The sequence below is a fragment of the Rhipicephalus microplus genome, chromosome 9 (assembly GCF_043290135.1).
Source record: "Rhipicephalus microplus isolate Deutch F79 chromosome 9, USDA_Rmic, whole genome shotgun sequence".
In the NCBI taxonomy this organism is placed as follows: Eukaryota; Metazoa; Arthropoda; class Arachnida; order Ixodida; family Ixodidae; genus Rhipicephalus; species Rhipicephalus microplus.
The window spans coordinates 72,417,602-72,439,659 of record NC_134708.1 but is presented as its reverse complement, the minus strand read 5'-3'; the positions used below and the strand labels follow the sequence as shown (position 1 = coordinate 72,439,659).

Below are 22,058 nucleotides of genomic sequence, written 5' to 3'. Positions count from 1 at the left end.
CCACAGGGGCCTGTGTTCCTTTTCTGCTATTTCGATGCACTGCGTCAGTGAGAACAGATTGTCTTCCAACCTCCTGTGTTTCCAAAACCCATTCTCCAGTTCCCCCAGCACCCCCTCATCCTCTATCCATGCCTGCAGTCTTTCCTTTATAATCTGCATTGCTAGCCTGTAGACCACTGATGTCACTGTTATAGGACGGTAGTTGCTTATGTCAGCTTTGTCCCCCTTTCTTTTATAGATCATGCTCATCCTGCTAAGTTTCTATCCATCGGGAACTTCACCATCGATTATTGTTTTGCTCACTGCCTCTCTCAAAGCCTGCTTAGACTTCGGACCTAATGTCTTTGTCAGCGTAATTGGAATGTCATCTGGGCCTGTTGATGTACTACTAGGAACCCTTTTCTCAGCCCTTTCCCACTCTCGTTGTGAAAATGGAACCATTGCACCACTTGATTCGTCCTTGTCTATTGTGGTGCATAAAGTACTTCTTTGTTGAAATTTTTCTCTAACCCTTGTTCTTATATATTCAATAGCTTAGTCACCTTCTAGCCTAGCACCTTGGGCTGTAGTTATAAAACTCTGCTCTAGGCTCGTCTCATTTCTTAGGGAGTTTAAATAGTTCCGAAATTTCCCAGCTGTCTTTCTATCTTTTTTATGTACTTCTGCCAGCCACTGAGCTCTCTTTCTTGTAATCTTTTCATTGATCAGAAGGGATGCATCCCTTCTACAGCTTAGAAAGGTTTCCCATTTTCTTTCAACATCATCAGTCGGTTCACCCCACTGCTTAGCATGTCTGTGTTCCCTGGAGGCTTCCTCACGTTTTGCTATGGCTCTCCTAACATCCTCATCCCACCAACTTTTGGGTTTGGGTCTTCTTTTCTAGGGTGACTTGTCACGCGTCTTAGCAAGCTCTAGCTCAGAGTCTAATTAGATTCGTGTATGTCCACATTGTCTTATTATCCTCCGTGATTACTTTCTCAATTTGTTTAGTGGCTATATCAATTTTCCTTTCTGGATAAAAATTTTCCTGTAGTTGCTCATCTTGTCTCCTTCCCACTTTCACTGCTCTTCCAAAACTTAGCTTGATACGTTTGTGATCACTACCCAGACTTCTGTAGCCACCTTCATCTATGTGCATTCCCCTGAGCTTATCATACATCCTATGTGACATCAGTGCATAATCTATCGTCGACTGCAGCCTTCCTACCTCCCATGTTATTTGCCCTTCACACTTCTCGGTACTGTTGCAAATGATCAAATCAAGCCTTTCACACATATCCATGATCATATTGCCTGTCTATACCCATCTATATCTTCTATGTGCGCATTCATGTCTCCTAGTATAATTATCTCGCACTCTCTTCCTAACTCCTGAATGTCCTTTGATATACACTCTACCAGTACCTGGTTTTCCTCTCTGGCCTTTGCTCCCGTCCACAAGTACACGAAACCAAGGAGTGTCATTTGACCTGCCACTTTCCCTTTTAGCCATAAATGTTCCTTGCACTCCTGCTTGACCCTTTGCCAGTTTGTACTTTTATGAATGAATGCCCCAATAACACCCCCCTTTCTGCTGCCTTCTGTTCTATTACAATATTCCCGCGCATAGTCCGGATTGTTTGGAGGTTGTTCCATGTTCCTGAGATGTGTTTCAACAAAATCGTATACCATCGGCCTCTCTTCCCTTAGCTGTTCTTCTATCTTTTCCCACTTCAGCCTGTTCCTACCACCCTGCATGTTAATATATCCTATGTCTGAATTCGCTCGGTGCTCGTGGCTACGTCTATTTATGCCCCGGACTCTACCTATCTTATATATTGGTACCATTTTGGAATCGTATCTGTCTATACCACCTGTCGAAGGGTATCCCTGGTTGTTTTCCTCGTTACTAGTTATCCTGCACCCCGAAGGGCTCGCTTGCCCCCCAAAAAAGCTCCTGCGCGTCCTGCAAGTTGCCAACCCACCTCATGACTTAGCCGCCCATCGAAGTGAATTCTGTCTCGTTGAAAACCACCACACCTACGCACCTCTCTGTTTATTTCCACCACCTCAAAGCCTTTCTCTCTACTCAACCGCCATATCTCTTGGTTTGCGTTGACAACCGCTCTTTGCAGGTTGCTATCACGCACCGGTAGCTCCGGTATCGTGCATATGACTACCTGTACCTTAAGAGAAGTGGCGCGCATGTCATCGACGCCTTTCGCCAGTGTGGTTGCTAGTCCTGCTGTATCTTCATTTAAGACGTCGTTTAAACCGGCTGAAATTATCACGAGGTTTCGTCTATCAGCTGTAGTTTTGAGTTTTGCGCTCGCTTGCCTCATCATTGACTGCTTCAAGCTTGCGTCCTGGGAACGTCCCTAGCGCAACCCTCTTGTCACCTCTTACCCTCTCTTTGATGGCTTCTGTGCATCGATTTAAATTCGAGTCCCCGGCGATTATCACATGTTGTGACTTTTCAGCTGGAGCGTCCTGCACTTGGGGGCTACTTGCACCTGTGACGCTGGCTGCTTTGTCCCCTCTCAGCGCCACCACTACCTCGCTGAAACTGGGCCTTGCGATAATTGAATCGGCTGAACCTGTTTTTTCCAAACTTGCTTGCTCTTCCTTCTCCACCACTCTGGTTGCCGGTTCCCCGCTGTTCCCTCCGTAGGCCGCATCTTTTTTCAGCTTCGCTAGTGCTTCCTCGGCGGACTTCAGTCTTTCTCCCATTGCCCTCGTTTTCTTCCTCGGCGGACTCCAGTCTTTCTCCCAATGCCCTCGTTTTCTTTTGCTCTGTCGCCAACGCAGTCTCGAGCTCGGCGATTCTCATCAGCAGTTCACTCTGTGCAACAATCATTTTCTCCATTTTTTCCTCGACCTCACATTGCCTACACTTCGCGTCAGCCTCTTCTCCATCCGCTTCTACGCTAGGGTCCACTTTCAAACCCACTCCACATCCTGAACACTTTACAGTTTTTTTAACCATGTCTCTCTGACACCAATTGTCTCTATACTCGATAATTACTAAACTCGAGCTCTGCACTACGAAAAAAAAAAGTCTAAGCTCTACTACAAAACTTTGCGTGTTCAATGTACGCACACCTCACCCAAGATGGCAAAAGAAAAAAATAATACTGTTGGTCGCGAGCGCCACCTCGCGGAGTTTGTTTAAAACTGAAGGCCAACTCCGCTGGGAGCGCGGGCCATTCCTCAGGCATCTGTCTAGAGGAGGCGTTGATGGAGGGAAAGAATGAGTAGTTTGAAAGATGACACATTTTGCTCGATCTGTGCAGTGTTTCTTGTTGTTTACTTACCTGCGAGTGTTGATTTCGTGTGCCTACAGTCGATGAAGCAGCTTTCGATTGTTGTTGCCCTCTGGCTTAGCTTTACGGGTGTGAAAAGGAGTGATGATTCGAAGACTGCGTGATAACTACGCCACGCTACAGTGGCTAGATCTAGCCACTGTAGCCACGCGGTCGTGTGCAAAATTTTCTTTCGAATTTTGAAAAGGACGACAAAAGTATGTCATCGATTCAAGTCAGAGGTAAATTCAGTAAGCTTGTACTGACTGGTGGCAGCTGCTACAGCTTGGAAGTACTGCGTATTGTGGTCTGACAGAGCGTCTGTGTCGTTGCCGTTTGCTGGTTCCCGTTTAGTGCATCGCATAGGCGCGCTGCGTAGGAACTCGCCTTTCACGTGACTGTTGTGTTCCACGAGTTCCTATTTGGTTCTGCTTTGTGAAGCAACTCAAACGCAGTCGTCGGATATGTGAGCGGACTGCGGTCTGACATGATGATGTGCGCGCGTTGGTTATGCCGGTGTCAGACGGGAAATTTCGATCGCTATTTGATCCTACAGCGTTATTTGGGTTAATCAGCGACTATTGCTAATCGGGACGATTAAATCTGCTTCAATAATAACAGGACAAAGGGTGGTGCCAAAATTTCTCTAGAAGGCTAGGGGCAGTTTCGTCGAGTAGCCGCGAGGTTGGGAATGTATTTGTTGTGTTTGAACGATGTTTGCATTTAGGGGAGCAATGTAAGAAAATTTTCAATGGGTTAAAGCCTCTCGAAAATGCATAACAGAAGATGAAGAAGTGAGACAGGGCCTCATCTCACAACTATATGTAAGTTCCCTGAAAAAGGTACTGCACCATGAAGCTGATGAATAGATAGACTGCACTGAGCTAGTTTTGGCAGCTGCACCTGAGACTTCCACCCCACAAATCCTGCCTGTTTGATCATTCCATTTTTACTCTTATTTCTTGTTGAGTGTTCTTATAAATGTGACTTGCATGTATGTAAAGGACTAAAGTGTTTCTGACTGAGCAAGTATCTCTAATACTTCAGACACTTAAGGATGAAAAACTCCTCACGTATTATTTTTCACACATCATAGTGTTTGACGAGTAATGTCAAACATTATGAGTTTGACTTTATATTGGAAAAGGGCGGCAATATATTACTCGAATTTAAAGGAACACTAAACGTAACTATTAAGTCAACGTTTATTGTTGAAATAGCAGTCCAGAAACTTTGTAGTTTTGCTTTTGTGCCAAGGAAGTATTTATTTTGAAATGAAATTACGTTTTAGTAGTCTGCATCTGTTTAGCACACTTCAAATTACCTGTCCGAAGTGGAACGTGTCGCGTCACTGTTGCCATGCACAACGTTGCCCAGTTTTACCGTGCGGCCATCAACACTTGTAGCAGCAGAGCGAAAGTAGCTGAAGCCACAGCCGCAACAATGGCCATTGAACAGTTTCCTGCCATGGGCTGCGACGGGGCAGGCGTGCTTAATTCGACTGGGCACCGCTAGATGGCACGACCTGTCCAGTTTAACAAGGCGAAAATTGAACCTTTGAACCATCTCACCATTCCCTATAGTAACGTCCAGCAGTTCTTGTTTCCCCTAATCAAACAGAAACAAACAAGCAGCATTTTGTTACGTCTCTTGATGCACAAAAGGTTCTTCATTTAGTGCACCTAGTTTGATTACTAGGAATTAATTTTAAGCGGTATTTTTCACGTCATTGGGATCACTTTGCTAATGTCTTATGCGTAGTGCAAGTGTTCTCATGCATTTACTTTAATTTCTCGGTACGTAAGGCACTGCTGTTGCTAATATTGTCGTTTTGGATGTTGTCATTCATTGAGCTTTCTCCTGTTGATAATATTGTCGTTTTAGATGTTGTCATTAATTGAGCTTTCACGCTGACGTAAATTGTCATTTGACCTTAGTGTCCCTTTAACGTGACTGGTACGTCGCTGGGTTATCAAAGGCAGTAGATTAAGTTTAAAAGTGTAGGATTCCGCTAACATCTACGAAAGTCTAAATGCACAATCTTCTTTGAGTTTTCTTCCCACAGAGGTCTCGCAAGCCATGAACTACAGACCTTGTGCTTAGAAATGGAGAACCATAACAACCATTACAGGTTTGGTAGTCTGTGAAGTAGATTAGCTACAAACTTTAATGATATGCTTGATGTGTTAGCTCATAACATATGTTTTATATCTTTGTCATGCGTGTTCTCCACCTTTTCATTGCTGTTTTATTCAGCTGAAATCTTTATGCTGTGCCCTCTTTCATTCATTACAGAGGCCTCAGCCATTCTGCTGGCCAGTGCATGGAAGAGAGCATCAAAGGAGCAGAGTAAACAAGTGCAGAAAACAACTTTAGATCTTCACATCCTAAAGAACGAGTCTACTGATATTGCCGCACCACAGTTCCTCCCACGGCCTCAATATTATTTTTGTTGAGATGCCAAAATTTGTGCACAATGATCTGGTCTGTGGAATGTAGGCATTCTGCTGGGGACAAGTATGTGCACAAGTATAGGTGCCTTATGGAAAACATGGACACAGAAGATTGCCGCATTTTCTAAAAGCCTTTCCGTATTACGCTTTGTGCCCCTGCAACATGTTTTTTCTTGGTTTTGAAGAGAGCTGCACTAATATAAAGATATTTGTACAGTTCTACCAAGTTGCCAGGCTCAACTACTTTTGTAATTCAAGAAATACTGATGACAGGAAAATTGTGTTGGTGTGTAAATCGTGGCACGATTTTGTCAGTACCTGTGTTCTATTCATCTTTGCCCTTTCCTCGAACACAAACTAGGTATGTTTCAGACTACATGGTCTACAATCTTGCAGGTTAAATGAACTGGTATAGTACACTTTATGCATCCAAACTGGCCCGTGTGGGCTTGGATTAACACGTGAGTGTTAAATAGCTCGTTTCGCAAAAATTTCAGCGATGGTGATGACATGGGCGTCATTGTGAGTGAAAAATGATCTTCTCTGAGACAGAAAACCAGAAACGATTTAAATAATATAAGTGATAAAATTACCCTTGCCAAAATGAAGATTGGACACAGGCAATCTGTGTAGCACACAGGTATTATACTGCAGAGACACAATATTGGATAAAACTGCTTTGTATAAATACTAGATGAATGGATGTATTGAAAGGAGACTCTTTAACACATCATGTATTGCATGGCAAAGGCGTAGATTCGCGCCAGGCATCAAAACATGTGAAATGAGCGAGGAGTTGGTGTGTTAAAAGCCCACTTATTACAGAGTGCTCAGACATAATTAATCATCATCAGCTGCATAATTGGAAACAATGTAAACAGCTGTGCATTGCATTCACGTGTTGCCCTATGGACACATAGTGAGGCCTTTGCTGATTTCCAAAAGGAGTAATTATGGCATAGTGGACACTTAACAACTGTGCTTGCAATAGGAATTTTATAATATTTTGAAACAGTCCATGTTATGCACACAGTCATTAGTTTCCCTACGGTACAGTTTAGACATCCACCTAGAATGGAGGAAGGCCAGCATTTCACAAGGCAATGCGTATGAAGCCCGATTACGCCCTCTCGATCTGCTCTTGAAAGCGAAGCTCAAGCTTGCTCCAATTTTTTTAGAGGTCATAAAGGCGTCGACACTGTCATTCCGAATGCCTTGTGCTGTTATATAAGGAACATTAGTCGTACTAACCATTTCAGAATTTACCTCATCAGAGGACCCTATGTGCAGGCATTTATGAAGTGCTTTGATTGCATTTATTACAGATTATGTGTGTTGTGCTTTCCGTTTCAGGATTTAGTTCCATGTTTAGTACCTGTTGTTCACCTTGTGCCATTTGTTGCATAAAATGTTGCTTTGTCTGAAGGTAAAACCCTTCAATATCTTATACTCGTGGTGTCTGGTGTCCAGCTCCCAGGCATGGCGCTAGCCTTGGCGTCTCCCCCTCACGCAGGAGGATAAAGGAGCCTTATGAGAGTTGGAACACAGATGGCGTCAGCTCGGCACACGAAACGTTAAAATATGTACGCATGTGAAGTGCAGGCAGATTAGTCTCGCATCACACTGCGAGTTTCGGTAATAAATAAAAAAAAAAGAACATACACTTTTCATTTTTGGGCATTGCACTGACTGTGGGAAAGAAAGACATGGCATAGTCGGTCGAATGGCTAGAGGCTTTTTGCCAAACACACTTGAAAATTTCAATGTGTCCTGCAATTTTTTCCATTTTTCACTGTGTCCATAATCTTGACCCACTGTGCAGTAGTTACACTTTCTATCTATTCTATCTCACCCTGCAAGACTAACTCTGACCTGATGAAAATGCATTGTTTTGACTTTTGCAGACTTTTTGCTCCGTCGCCCGGGTCATCCAGCCAGTTTGGGCCGTCGCAGGATAAGACGCCTGTGGAAGTGTCCCGATTGTGGCTATGTTACAAAGTACCGCACTCATATGTCAGCACACCGAATAACACACACAGGCGAGCGCCCATTCCAATGTGACCACTGCGGCAAAACCTTCAGTCAGAAGTACAACAAGGTCAGGCACATTCGCACCCACACCGGTGAGAGACCTTACCAGTGCCACCTCTGTCCCTGGAATTCTGCATGGAAAGGTGAGCTTACACGCCACTTCAACAAAATTCACAAGTGCAGCCAACACTCACCTCAAAGTGCACACATGTGAATCGCAAAGAAAACGACTGAGGAGACGTCTTGTTCTGTGGCTTCAAGTGCGTTGCCAAAAGTGCTAAGGTGAAGACTACATCGTTCATGCCTCGGGGAAACCTGCAACTGTGCTGCTTGAACGACATAAAGTACGCGCGTAACTCCAGGACACGTGCCGTTAATATGCAAAACTTAGTGGTTGTGTTGTTAAATGTTGAAGACTCGCTTCTGTAGGTGTGCATTGGACTGTGTTTGTGGCTCGTGCAAGTGATTATGTGCTCTAATTCGTGTCTTTGTACATACTGCAAAGGTGCGTTGCATTAAGTGATTTCTGAAATACTGGTTTGTTAACGCTTAGGATTCAGCCATTACTGCAGCATTAGAATAAGTCACTTTATGATTTTTTTGCTTGTTCCTGTTATTCTTCACAGAGGTGTGCTTTGTGTCATGGTGTAACAATAACAATGATCTCAAATGTCTATATTTCTACAACTCTTTAGTTGTAGCAGGGAGATTACTCATAATTTCCCAACAAGTGCACACATGTTCTTACATTCTTCTGGTCAGCTGTGTTGCTTCCAGGATGTTTTCATGTCTCATGGCAGCTACTTGTCCATTTTTCGGAAAGAATGCTCCTTGGACTTAATATTACTTCAGGCAAATGCCAACAAACTTTTTGTTAACCAAAGCCAAAGAGAATGCATTTCATGATGTCATAATTTTTTCGAACCAATTGCTATATTCCATGTCGCACACATGCTGCCTCTATGTTCAATTTGAAGCATCAACTGGTTTTGTGTTCAGACAAGAAAGCGTGCACATTTTCCCTGAGCCTCGCGAAGTTGCTCTTATTCCAGAATAAGCTATATTTAGGTGTTGTTGTTTATTTGGAGGTCGTTAGGATTGACTGTGCTTCTGCGTTAGTAAAATATCCCTTGACGTTTCCTAAAGTATCTTTATCATACGTTTTAATGTGGAGCTCATTAGTTCATCATAATGGAACCTAGTTTATCATAGTAGAACCTATTTGATTATGACACTTTGCTCCGTTTTTGTTTTCTTGCCTTTTTTTTTCATATGAGTGCTTTCTGATTCATCGCAGCAATTCTGCTCCGTTTTTTTTTTTTTTTTCTTAAAGGGAACTGCACATCACCACATCCTTTCGACTAGTTAAATAAGTGTAGGTGTAATAGCTCATCCCAAACAATGCGTCAAGTGTCCGAGTGAGTGGACATACAGAATTACTCTCAAGTTTTACGTTCTGGTTTATGTTTATGTTTCAGAATATTCTCTATTGTAGAACATTTAGTTCGATGTCGTAGTCAAGGTTTTTTTTTGCTAACTGGCTTTTTTGTTTTATTAGTGTTGAAAAATTGACTTTGAGGAACAGTGGACTTTTTGAGGTGTGGCAGTTCTGAATTAAAGAGTTAACAATGTGAGAGTGTCGGTCAGTGGTTTTCGTCCCTCAGTTCTGGCCAGGGTGCGTACAGGCCCTTGAAATCCTTGAAAGACCTTGCATTCGAAAAGTGTGTTTTCAAGGCTCTTGAAATCCCTGTAAATTATTCCCGTTCTTTAATGTCCTTGAATTTCCCAAACAACGCTTTCGCAATCGGTACTGCAGCCTTCCTATTATGAAAGGTCGCCGTTCACCTCACAAACTCCCCATTTCAGAAACAGTAATTTGGTGTGAGTGCATGTGGTTTCATTTTGCAAAGCTGCACAGGGAAAAAAAAAAAATTTACACGGGGTCAAACCACGAACGAGTGAAAGAGAGATACGTATTGCTTGTCGGTGCTGCTTTTCCACATTTTTAAAAACGTGAAGCTAAAGTAAATAATGCAGACTAGACATGTTTGTTATAATTGTCATATCGATGTATTTAATTTAATGTAGTAAAATTAGTCATTTTTGGCAACTTTAGAGTATAAAGGAATTGCAACCTTGTGTGTCTCTTTGAGTCCTTGAAACACCTGTCGCAGTTTCTGGAACGTTTTGAATATTCGCTTTGGAAACCTTTGCAACCCCTGGTTCTGCTGCAGCAGTGTTTCTTATTGGTGGTGTTCTCATAAGCATGATATGCTATTTCATGCAAATGGAAATGCCTTTTTTTATTGCCTCTAGCAAACCAGGGAGGCAAGTACGCAAACAAAAAATGCTAGACTGGTTTTGTCAAATTCGTTGAGGTCTGTGAATGATTGATTAAACCATTAATAGATGTAGTATGCATTCTTCTAGCTTCTTCTTTGGAAATAGGCCTAAATGCATTTCTAAGGCGTAATTCATTGTGTATTGCTGTAAGTAAATGGGCGAGTAGAAAATCAGTGGCAGCAAGACACAGTGTTGTAATATAGGATGAAGCATATGAATAGTGTTGCATTTGAATTATTATCCTTCATAATTCACTGCGAATTGTTCACTTTCCAGTGCATCGGAAATGCTCAGATACATCGGAAATACTCTCTCTTTGTTGAATGAATGTACTATAACGATTTCTGTTTGATTTTGCTACTGCCGCCTAATCACTTCACAACATGAGCTCCAAAAAAAACCACATCATAGCCCTTTTTCGTTTTAAAATCACTAGCAAAGAAAATCGTACCTGACTAACATACACAAGGCAGGTGCAAGCTTGCAGACCTCTTGCAATTATTCAATAAACGCCAACTAAATTATCAAAGTATGTTTGACTACATTAAAGGCCACTGAACAGGCACCTATCAGTTGCAGATGAGGGCCTCATCTCATGGCAGTCGCTTGGTACCCTGGACATGAGCTCTGTGTGAGTGACTATTGAGAAACCTCGCATAAATGACAGTCTGTCAACATCTTCTCTGGCTGCCGTAATAATAGTCAACAAAGATACAATGTTAAAGGGACACTAAAGTAAAGAACAATTAAAGCTCAATGTAATGCAACTTATAAAACGACAGTATTGTGAACAGCAGTGCCCTACTTACCAGATATTCAAATGAATATAGAGAATACATGCTCTACGATTGAACATTTGCAAAATGATCCTGATTACGTCAGAGGTACCACCTACAATTTATCACTCGCTGCACTAAATAAAGAACCTTAAGAGCATCAAGGAAATAATAAAATGCTGCTTGTTCATGTCTGTTTTAGCATTGAAAAATGAACTGCCGGAGGTTAGTATGGGAAATAATGTGATCGGTCCGAAAGTTCAATTTTCGCCTACCTAAACTAGATGAATTTTGCCATCTAGTCGGGCCCATTTGAATCAATCTCTTCTGCCATCTCGCAAGCCATGGCAGGAAATTGTTCAATGTCCGTTGTTGCTGCTGTGGCTCCGGCGACAAAAGTAACACTACGAGGTTTTTGGACCGCTATTTCAACAATCAAAGTTGACTTAATAGTTGCCTTTAGGGTCCCTTTAATCATGTAATAATAATTTATGGTGTGTAACGTCCTAAAACCAAGGTTTGAAAGACGCCTTAGTGGAGGGCTCTGGAAATTTCGTCCACCTAGGGGTTCTTTAATGTGCACCTAAACACATGGGCCTCAGGCATATCTGCCTCCATCGAAAATGGAGTCGTCGGTGCCAGAATTTGATACAATGTTAATCGTACTGACTACTTCAGCATTGACTCCTTCAAGGCAAATAATTGTGATACACTTGTTTAGCCATATATCAGGAAGTTCTGGTGCATTCAACTTGTTTTTTGTCACTTATAAACTTTAATGCGGGTTATAAGAGTTGATCATTTTCTCACCTTGCACTCTTGCTAACCTTTGAAACCAGTGTAAAGTAATTTTACTAGCTGGGCTCTTTATTTTTTCCTTCAATCACAACTGTGTTGTTTATTACAGATTTATCATTTTGGATTGCGCAGGCTTTGCTGCTATTCATCATCACCCTGACCAGCCAGCTCGTCTGAGATCTTCGACAAAAGAGCGTGTGTTCATATGTTATGTGTGTGGCTATACTTCAAAGCACAAATCAGTCATACGGAGACACCATATGATACATACAGGCGAGCGTCCATTTAAATGCGAGTACTGCGGAAAAACCTTCAATAAGAAGTTCAACTTAAGCACGCATATTCGCATCCACACTGGTGAAAGACCTTACCAGTGCCACCTCTGTCCCTGGAATTCTGCATGGAAGAAAGAGCTTATGCGCCACTTGGAAACTCACAAGCAGAGAAAACATTCACCTGAGGGTGCACATATGTGAACTGTGAAGGAAGAGGCTAAGGAGGCACGTGGTGTGTGCGTCTCATGCTCTAGGTTCAAGTGCTGTGCCAGAAGTACCAAGGTCGGCGATACTTTGTCCATGCCCCAGTGAGGTTTGGAACTATGTTCACCAAACTTATTGGATGTTGTGATAAATGTTGTGGACTTGTTCCATTAGGTACACATTAGACTGAGTGTGCGGAAGGTGGAAGTGATATGTGCTCTTATTCGTGTGTTTATTCATCCTGTGATGTTGCATTGCATCCGGGAATAGGTGAAGGAGCTGTTTGTTGATCTTTAGGAATGAGTCATTACTGTGGTTTGATAAAAAGGCACAGCGTTTCTTGCAAAAGGGAACACCGATTGTTTTTCACTGATATGTTTTTGTGCAATGGCCCAGCCTTAAAGTTAATATCAAAACAGAAACACTCTGTAGTTCTGCAGTCCCTGACTTGTAGCAGTGAGATCTCCTTAATGAGCAAGCATGTGCTTTTGTTAACTTTCTTCTGCTCAGCTGAGCAGCTTCCAGGCTGTCCTTGTGTGTAATGCCAGGCTGATCTCCAATTCTTGGACTTACCATTGTCATAACTATAACCAATGTCCTTTTCTTAAATTGAGCCAAAAATGAAGTATTTAATTGTGTGTCATTTGTTGAGTACCAGTTGCTATATTGCATGTCCCACGCATGCTGTCTCTATGCTGGATTTCAGGCATCTCCTGGTCAAGTGTTGAAGAAGTGTGGGCATTTTTCACGTGCCTTGCCATATTACACTTATTGGATGCTCAGCCAGCTTTAAACATTGTTGTTTCATGGGAGGTTAATAGGATTTGCTGTAGTCTTTTGTTAGCAAAGCTCTTTCTTTAATGCTTCTTGACCTATCTTCATAACATTAGTATTTATGTGTTGATGAAGGTACTCCTTAGTTCATTATAGAATGCTGTGGGCAAAACTCAATGGAACCCATTTCTATGTGACACTTGGCTCCCTTCTTATTTTCTTGCTGCTCCCATGTATGTGCGCTTTCTCATTCATCATTGTAATTCTGCTCCATTTTTCTGCTTAGAGAGATGCACATATTCACACACACTTTTGACTGGTTTATAAGAAGCGTCAATTATGGTGTGTTTCAGTTTTGTGGTTGCCAGTTTCGGTTTCATGTAAAGTATTTCGCCCTCGGGGGGCACTACGCTGTGTATATATGCACGGCATTGTATATAATAAAAGAGTTCCTGCTTGGCCTCCGGCTGCTGCGTACGTCGTGTCGGCCGGCGCTTCAGCGCCGTGCCCAGCGTTTGCCGCACAATACTACATCAATGTAATAGCCCATCCCGAAAGGGAACAATGCATCATGTGGCATAGCATGGATAGATATAGCGAATTACTCCCAGTGCTGCCTTCCTGGCATTTCAGAATGTCCCTCTTTGCAGAACCTTTGATAATGCAGCAAATTCCATGCCGCAGACAGTGTGCCATAATGCATTGGTTTTCCTTTCTTGTTTGTGGAATAGCACTGTCTTCTTAAGGTGGTGTGCTCAGAAGCTGTAACAACCTATTCCCAGAAAATGGAAATGCAATGTTAGTATTGCTTAATGCACTAACCAACCAAATGGCGAAAGAAACGAAGGAAAAATGCAAGGCTTCTTTTCTCAGTTATGTCATGCTGTTTGAGTGATTGGTCGAACCATTAATAGAAGCAGACTGTGCTCTATTATTTTTCTCTTAGACAAAAGTTTTGAATAAATGCATTTTAAAAATTCATTTGTTGTGTAGTGTGGGAAACACAGAATTGAAAACTGGTTGCGACGAGACGCAGTGTTGTGATACCGGACAACGCGGCAGACATGAGGTTGCCTCTTTTTCCGTTGTGTAATGTTTGAGTCGCAGTAAGGTGGACAGGTGGGCGAGTTGAATTCGATGCATGTTGTAAAAAAAATCAGTGCAAATAAGACTGAGCACAAGTAGAGAAGGATGCAGTATGAGCGCTGTCTAATGACTGAAGTTTTTTGGAACAAAAATTTAGTTCCCGTATGCATTCCATTTTCGTTTCAATAAACCAGTAGTTAGACAGCACTCATTCTTTGTCCTTCTCTTTTTGTGCTCCTTCTTGTTTGTGCAAATTTTTCACGTGTGTTTGAATCATTGTGCTTCATTCTTCACTGCGAATTCACTTTCCGCTGCGTCTGAAGTGCTCCGGTATTTCAGTAGTTGCTGGATGTATGTGCGATAACGATTTCTGCTTGATTTCCCAGTTGTACATTAACTGCTTCCCAATGTGAGCTCCAGTGTTAGCAAAGAATTCGTATCAAGACACAAGATCAACAGAATTCTTTTGCTCTAACATTGCAAACTGAGAAACAAGTGCTTGTGTTGGTGCATGTGCAGTGCTAAAATTATTCATGAGGAAAGTGCTAGCTTTGTGGTCTCGCAGATTACTCGGGAAACATCGCCCACATTTTAGCATGACAGGGTTAAAGAGCTCGTTTCGCAGAAATTCCAGCGTCGGCGTCGGTGGTTGTGAGCGAAGCATCATCATAATTTTGTGTGAATGAAAAATTGAGAAATATGCAAATAAAATGAATAACAAAAGAAATTCTCCATTCGTGTGAAGATCGAACCTGTCATTTGTGTGGCAAGCAGGTACTCTACCACAAAGCCACACATCTGTTTGGAAATACAGTGAAAATAACATCCTCTGCTTGAAGATGCCGTGAAAATAACTTGCATGCTTTAAAAACTCACGCGTTCTGTATATAGGCTTCACAATGCAAACATGTAATATCGCAGTAGTAATGTGTGGTACAAGCGTACATTGCGATCAGACGTCAGAACATATGATTATCATCACTTCGTGGTTTAAGGTTGGCCACCCACTACGAAACACACGCACTTTACTGTGCCTTTTTCCTTGAGGCCACATAGTGGGTGCGCAGAAAGTTCGAAAAGATTTTAGGCGCAGAATTTCCCGTGGTTTAACGCATGCTACCCTTTAAAGAGCAAGCAGTCGTATGTGAAAGCTTCATCGACACAAGCCACTTTGAACTCAGTAAGCTCTATTGAGACAGAATATGGCTATCGTGTATATCTCTCATCTCTTAAAGGCAGAGTTTAAGGATCCCCCAATATTTCACTGGGTATTCCCTGAATCCCACAATACAGCCATCAATCTGTAGCATATGAGCGCCTCATCCCATCCCTGCACCTCAATGGCTTGTATTCTCATGCCAACTCTCATTTGCCAGTGTCAGCTTTTTCTGAGTGTCTATTGAAAAACCTGGCATAAAAGTGAAACTTGGGCAACTTTCCGTGTGACTGCCCAAACAAAATCATGCAAAGATTCAATGTTAATCCTACTGAATACTACAGAACTAACTTCATCGATGAAAAGGATTATGCTACGCTTGTTTGGTCATATAGAAATTTGGATCACCCCCAGCATTCCTTTTCAAGTAACTGCAACACAGGTTACCAGAGTTCTTTCTTTTTTTCAGGCCATTTTGTGAATATTTTTGTCGTAATTCTACCTTTCCTCACCTTTAACTGTCACCATCCTGCGACCCCAGTGTAGAGTAGTCGTACTAGCTGGCCTTCCTTCGGTAATAGTATTGCCGTTTCCTAAAAAAATTGCCATTTTGCATAACGCAGACTTTGCTACTGTATGCCATCGCCCTGACTGGTCACCTCATCTGGGATCTCCCACAAGAGAGCACGTGTTCAAGTGTCAAGTGTGCGGCTATACTGCGAGGAACAGATCTGCTCAACAGAGACACCATATTATTCACACAAGCGAGCGCCCATTCAAGTGCAACTCCTGCGGCAAAGCTTTCAATCAGAAGTGCAATTTGGTCTCACACATTCGCGTTCACACTGGCGAAAGACCTTACCAGTGCCACCTTTGTCCCTGGAATTCTGCATGGAGTTGTGAGCTGAGGCGCCACTTGGAGGCTCATAAGGTCAGGCAACATTCACCTGAGAGCGCAACTATGTGAACTGTAAAAGAAAAGGCTGAAAAAGCCCTTGGTGTGTGCTTCTCAATCTGTGGTTTTCAAGTGTGGTGCGAGAAGTACTAAGGTCGGGGCTACTTGGTCCATTCCCCAGTGAAATAGGCAACTGGGCTGCTTCAGTGGCACGAAGTGTATGCATGACTGGAACATTTACAGGCAGTACACAAAACCTATTGGATGTCATGATGAATACTGAAGACAAGCTCCTTTGGTTATACATTGTGGTGAAGGTGTGGCACGTGCAAGTAATTAAGTGCTCCTGTTCATGTGTTTGTGAATACTGCAAAGTTCTATATTGCATCAAGTAATTTGTGAAGAACTGGTTTGTTTATGCTCAGGACGAGTGAGTAATTACTATAATTTGTGAAAATCCACTTGATGTCCTTTTTTGCAAAAGCCAGTGCCTGTCATATTATGTGTGTTGTATGTGATGGAGTAATGACAATGTATATTTTAAGACTGAAACACTTATGAGGAAGAGTTTTATTCAAGACGTGCTCGAGCTGGCACACACTGATGATCACATCTACAGATGAGGAAATTATACAAACGATGATGACATGTCCAATTGATAAAGAAGAGTCGGTGACTGCTCTCACATTAATTCCTGTCATGCTGGAAGCAGCCTCCTAGCCATGTGAGAGACAATATATCGGGTATACAGTTTCAGTCGATAAAGTTGCACAATTTCTGTCCCTCGGCAACGGTGGTCATGGGAGCTTTAAGTGGTAAGATACGGCAATTAACGGGGGACGTTTGTTCAATGAACCTATAAAGTCCTATAAAACGATCGAGGAATTTTTCACATAAGCCGGGCACACGCACGGGAATCCAGAGAAGAACTTCGTTTCCTGGAGAAGAGGTGACAGCACGGTGAGTTGAGTTGTAGCGAGACTTGCGAGCTTCCTAATGATGCCGGTGTTGATTCGGGCCAGATGACGGTAGTGCTCGAGGCGAGACAAAAAATGTGCAGATTAAAGGCCTGCTGAGGTAGCAAGAGCCGAAAGGAAGGAGACGTCCAGAGTAACACTTGGAGAGCGGCCATGGACCAGAAAACAAGAAAAAAAGCGAGTGGTGCATTGCGTAGCCCTATTGTAGGCGAACGTGGCGAAATGGCATTCCAGTTCGTGTGGCCAGGGTTAATGTACATGGCAATCATGTCTGAGAGGGTACAATGAAAGCGTTCCATCAAGCCATTTGTTTGTGGATAATAAGTAGAAGTTGTCTTGTGGATGGTGTTGGCGGCGCGTAGAACCTCAGCAACACTAGAGAAAATGACGACCTTGCCGCGGTGGCTGAGCAGAACACGTGGAGCTTCATGGCGTAAAAATATGTTACGCAGAAAAAAATTGGCTACTTCAGTGGCTGTACCAGCGTGCAGTGAGGCTGTTTCCGCATAACTAGTGAGGTGGTCAACAGCCGTTACAATCCAACAATTTCCATTGGAGGTTACGGGAAGGAGGCCGCACAAGTCTATCCCGACGACTTCGAATGGCAAAATGGGACAAGGAAGAGGTTGGAGAAAGCCAGAAAGAGCAGTAGTGGGTGATTTCCGCCGTTGACATAAGGCACGCGAAGAAACATATTTGGCAATGGCGGATGAGAGGCCATGCCAGGTGAATCAACTGCATATTTTTTCGTACGTTTTGTGATAGCCGAGATGCTGAGCAGCAGGATCATCGTGGAATGTCTCAAGAATCTGATGTTGTAGGTAACGCGGTATGATGGGGACCCATTTGTTTCCTTCAACATGGTAAATATGTATAAAAAACACCATTGTGAAGCTTGAATTATTTCAGTTGTCAGTGAAGTCGGGCGTTCAGAGGAGTGGATGTGCCTTCTAAACGTGCTATTATGAAGCGGCAGTAAGGGTCAACGCGTTGATGCGACACAAAGGTAAAAGGACGGCCGCATCTTAGCCAACTGAAACCTGCGATGGGTAATGCTGCGATGGAAATTGGTGACGGTGGGCTATTACAGTTGGGTGAAGGGCAGCTAGAGAGAGCATCGGCATCTTGGTGCTTCTTACTTGTAAACGACATCGAAGTTGTGCTCTTGTAACGAAGCACCCAGCGGCCAAAACAGTCCGAAAAGTTCTTTAGTGACGACTGTGAAGTGGCGGCCGTGGAGGTATGGACGAAATTTTTGTACTGCCCATTCAACAGCAAGGCACTCTTGTTTGGTTATTGTGTAATTTTTCTCGGCAGCAGTCAAAGCATAACTGGCGTAAGCAATGACACATTCGCAGTAGAACGGCACTGAGACCATGACCACTGGCGTCAGTGTGAAGAATGGTGGGTGCACCTGGATCGAAGTTACATTGTACTGGGTTGTATGTCAGGGCTTGCCTCAACGCTAGGAAAGCCTTTTCACAGTCTTTAGACCAGACGAATGCCGTGTTACTTGCGAGCAGTTGTTGGAGCAGAGAGGCAAGCCTTGCGAAATCACGTATAAAGCGCTGAAAGTAGGATGCCAAGCCGAGTAAACTGCGCAGGTCTTTTTGGCGCAACGGACGTGGAAACTCGAGGACGGCAGCAACCTTTTTAGGATCTGGTCGAATACCGTCTTTGCTGACTAAGTGCCCTAGAACCTTGATTGTCTTGCTTGCGAAGGTACATTTTTTCGTATTCAGCTGTAAACCAGCTTTTGCAAGGCAACCTAGGACTTCTTCAAGACGTTGCAGATGTTGCGAAAAGGCAGACGAAAACACTATGATGTCGTCAAGGTAGCATAAGCAGGTTTTCCACTTAAGGCCACGCAGTGCGCTATCGATCATACGTTCGAAGGTAGCAGGCGCGTTACAAAGTCTGAAAGGCACTACGTTAAATTCATATAGCCCATCTGGGGTGGTAAAGCCGTCTTTTCTTTGTCAAATTCGGACACTGGTATTTTCCAGTAACCCGAGTGCAGGTCAAGGCTGGAAAAATACTTCACGCCATGCAGCAAATCTAGTGCGCCATCGATTCGTGGGAGAGGGTAAACATCTTTGTGCGTTATTTTGTTCAGTGCCGGGTAATCAATGCAAAAACGTAGTGTTCCGTTTTTATTTTGCACCAAAACAACTGGTGAAGACCATAGACTCGAGGAAGGACGTATGATATTCCATCGAAGCATGTTTGAGACGTTTTCCTCGATTATCTTCCCTTCTGCAAGAGACACGCGGTATGGGCGCCGGTGAATAATTCGGGAGCCATCAGTCTGAATTCAGTGAGTCGCGGAAGTTGTAACACCAAGGAAAGCAGAATGAACGTCAATTAAAGAAAGATGTCTGTTCAATAAATTCAGAAATTCTTGACTCTGGGCTGCTGTCAGATCAGGGCTTATCGTCATTGATAGAGGAGTGGGAGAGTTGAGTGGTGGCGTGCTTGGCTCTGGTAGGTCTTCTTGACTTGGAAGGGCAACAATTGCAACAAGATGCGGGTCAATAGCGCATGTGACTGTTGATTCACAGGGCAACAATAAGGGTTCGAGTGTCTGATTCAGTGTAGTAATAATGCAGTAATTATTCGATTAAGTAATTATTTGAATTAAGATTTAAAGCAGTAATTATTTCAGATGAGCTGGCACACACTGATGATGATATCTACAGATGAGGAAATTATAGAAATGATGATATGTCCAATCGATAAAGAAGAGTCGGTGACTGCACTCACATCCTCTGTATTTTTCCGAATTTTTTCCAGTGACTCTAATTCTCACAGCCACAACTGTAGGCGATGCCCGAGTCGGGCCGGGAACGCGGTGGTGTTCCGCCAGTTCTTGGGCCCTCTGGACTGCCTTTTGTTGGTTTCGAAGGTCGGGGGCTCCTCAGTGCCTCTTTCCTGTCAGACTCTTTTTTTTGCATGGCGATGTCGAGAACATATACAGCGGTTGATGGACAAGCTGTGCTAATCAATAACCACCATTTATGTACTCTACAATTATTAGTGCTTTTTTATGCTGCTCAATATTCTGACAATCATGAGATCGAAACAAGTTTGCAATTAATTTAATGCATGAAGGGTAATACATTGTTTGTCATGTAAAGAGGAAACATCTGAACAAAATAATAAGGACGGATTTCCTCAGTCCTCTTTGATACTCTTTGATAGGTGGGTTGAACTCTTTGATAGGTGTGTTGAACGAACTGAAATTGTTAAATCTCTCCTTTTCATTTCTTTGAAGGCAGATGCACTAAAGTATGTTTGGAAGGCACAGTTCTTGTTGTAGTACAAAAAAATGCTGCACGAGGAACTTTGAGGAATAGCGAAATTCATAAAGTTTGCGTATTTACGAAATGTAAGAGGTGTCCAACTGATTGAAACTACCTTAAATTCATGACCTGTCTTACTTATGTGAGCAACCCACATTAGACGAACATTGTGCCTGCAGTGCATCAGCACCTCGAGATTGTATAGCACCACGCTACCTACACATGGCACTGCACACTCATAGGCATAGCCTCAGATTTGTACGCTGCTCGGGTTCACCCAAGGGTGAGTTTAGACCTTTTATATATGCTCCCGTCGTATTTATTTCAGCATACTGTTGGTCCTCAGGCCGGTACAGCGGTGGGTTATGGTTGTTGTACCTTACAAAACCATACCATACTATGCTAAACAACATTTCAAGAAGATAAAGCATGATATGTTAAAATGCAATATTCAAGCACTACAATACAGCAAAACAGAATACAAAACAATACAGTATAATACAACACACCTGTGCAGCTATTTGCTGGTCTCCTATAACGTTAACTTAGCAAGAGTGGGAACATAATGAAATTAACATAGCAAAGTGAACGTCTCAATCACTTGCCTCAGACTGAGCGACATATTATGCGCCCCTTTTAAAAGCTTTTCACGGAGGTAAATTGAAACATTGGTGAACGAATAGTTTATGGAAAACGGTGAATTTCCATATATATTAAGCCATTGCTGAGGTACTTCATATGCGTACTCATCACTTCCTTTCAGAATTCCTACTCTATGTGGCATTAAGTAGTGATCTGTATTATTAGTTCAACCTTTTTATAAGAGGCGTGCTTGGGGCAGCAGTTCTTGTCTTGTCTTTTACATGAGATGTCTCTTATAAGCAGGGGACCTCGTATGCATTTTCTTATGAACCCTTATTTTGGTGTAGGCACACTGGTGTCTCTTATGTCCATTTGTCTTTTATATCAGTGTCTCCTATAAAGGGTTTCGACTGTATATTCAATTTACTTTTTGACAAGAGGAAAAATCATCTTAGCTTGACCAGTTTTTGATGATCTGCTAGAGTGGGAAGTCCGAGAAGACATACCATTTCTGTTACCAATTCTTTCGAGGAGTATGTTGACAGGATGAAACCGAGTGGCTCTCCTGTGTACTCTGTCAAGCATATCCCAACTTCTGAGTGCTCTCATATGTTATTCACATAGTGCAGAGTATTTAGTTTGCCACCCATTTGACTGACTATTTGCCGTATTAGTGTATGCTATAGTGAGGTTAAGCAGCGCAATGTTAAGGATGCAACCACGAGAGCACCCAGACTTAGGCGGCTAGATAGAATGATAGTCAGAGACAGTCAAGTGCCTGCAGGTCAGAATGAAATGCTTCACATTTAAAATAGCGAAGAGCTAACCAATAACAACGAAACCAAACAGTGACGGGCTTTGCTGGAGCCTGGCGAGACGATGGCCTCACTCGGCGGCTCTGCACAAATCTATCGAGTCTTGAATGACTGTGTTGAAGAGGTGTGTGATCCGTAATGCGAGTTTCCTAACTGTTGTAAAGGTTGCACTATGCTCATTGTCTTCGAGAGACGTAATTAAAAACGAAACCAAAAAACTGCTGTAGCCACACACTTGGCTATGCTATGTTGCAATGTATTACTGTTTTTCCTCTTTGCCCTCACTCCTCTTTCCCTCTCCCTTTTTCTG

The 22,058-nt window shown here is 42.8% G+C and overlaps 1 long non-coding RNA gene across 3 annotated transcripts; it reads left to right on the top strand.

Moving 5' to 3' along the window:
• The first annotated feature begins 3,200 nt into the window (after window positions 1–3,200).
• LOC119186672 (uncharacterized) lies at window positions 3,201–13,916 on the top strand. 3 transcript variants are annotated; one of them, XR_012886186.1, is made up of 3 exons: window positions 3,201–3,523; window positions 5,577–7,908; window positions 11,815–13,916. It is a non-coding gene; the product is annotated as an uncharacterized LOC119186672 (long non-coding RNA). The 3 variants fall into 3 exon arrangements; XR_012886187.1 differs by having other exon boundaries at window positions 11,792–13,916; XR_012886185.1 differs by having other exon boundaries at window positions 5,577–10,739.
• Window positions 13,917–22,058: the final 8,142 nt, after the last annotated feature.